This window comes from Haemaphysalis longicornis, unplaced genomic scaffold, assembly GCF_048455015.1.
Source record: "Haemaphysalis longicornis isolate Haplotype H1 unplaced genomic scaffold, Haemaphysalis longicornis Haplotype H1 scaffold_11, whole genome shotgun sequence".
Classification (NCBI taxonomy): domain Eukaryota; kingdom Metazoa; phylum Arthropoda; class Arachnida; order Ixodida; family Ixodidae; genus Haemaphysalis; species Haemaphysalis longicornis.
The window spans coordinates 93,314,804-93,315,343 of NW_027526214.1; the positions used below are offsets into that span (position 1 = coordinate 93,314,804).

At 43.9% G+C, this 540-nt stretch overlaps 1 non-coding gene across 1 annotated transcript; it reads left to right on the plus strand.

Annotated features, from left to right (window-relative positions):
* The first annotated feature begins 261 nt into the window (after positions 1-261).
* Trnar-ucu (transfer RNA arginine (anticodon UCU)) lies at positions 262-333 on the plus strand. Its single transcript has one exon. It is a non-coding gene; the product is annotated as a tRNA-Arg (tRNA).
* The last annotated feature ends 207 nt before the right edge of the window (positions 334-540 follow it).

The window sequence follows — 540 nt, forward strand, 5'->3', positions numbered from 1 at the left end:
CCCTCATTTCCTAACCATATTATCCTGCGAAAGCTTAGCGAGGACCTCGGTTGTGGCATCCTTGATGCCAAGGTAGCATAAGAGGGTTTCCCGCCAGTTACCCGCTTATGACAGGCAGTAGACGTTCGCGTCTCGCCCCGGGGGTTGAAAAGAAGGTCCCCTTCTCCCCGTGTAGTCTGAGTGGCGCTGGCTACCATCCTCAAGCGTCAGATACAGTTGTAGTAACTATAAATACCACAGAAAGTGAAGCAGAACACCGTCGCCCAGATAGCCGAATTGGTAAGGCATTTGAGATCTAATCAAAAGGCGTGGGTTCGGTCCCCACTCTGGGCACGTGTTTTGCTTTCTTTCTCGCTTCAATTATTATGAAAAAATATATAATTTCACTAACGGTAAAAAACCTATAGTCCAACCATTCCCCTATGCCTGCTTTGGCGTTGTAGACTGCCCGAATTTGTTGCTGTATTTCCTAGCGGCCCCTCATTTCCTAACTATATATATATATATATATATATATATATATATATATATATATATATA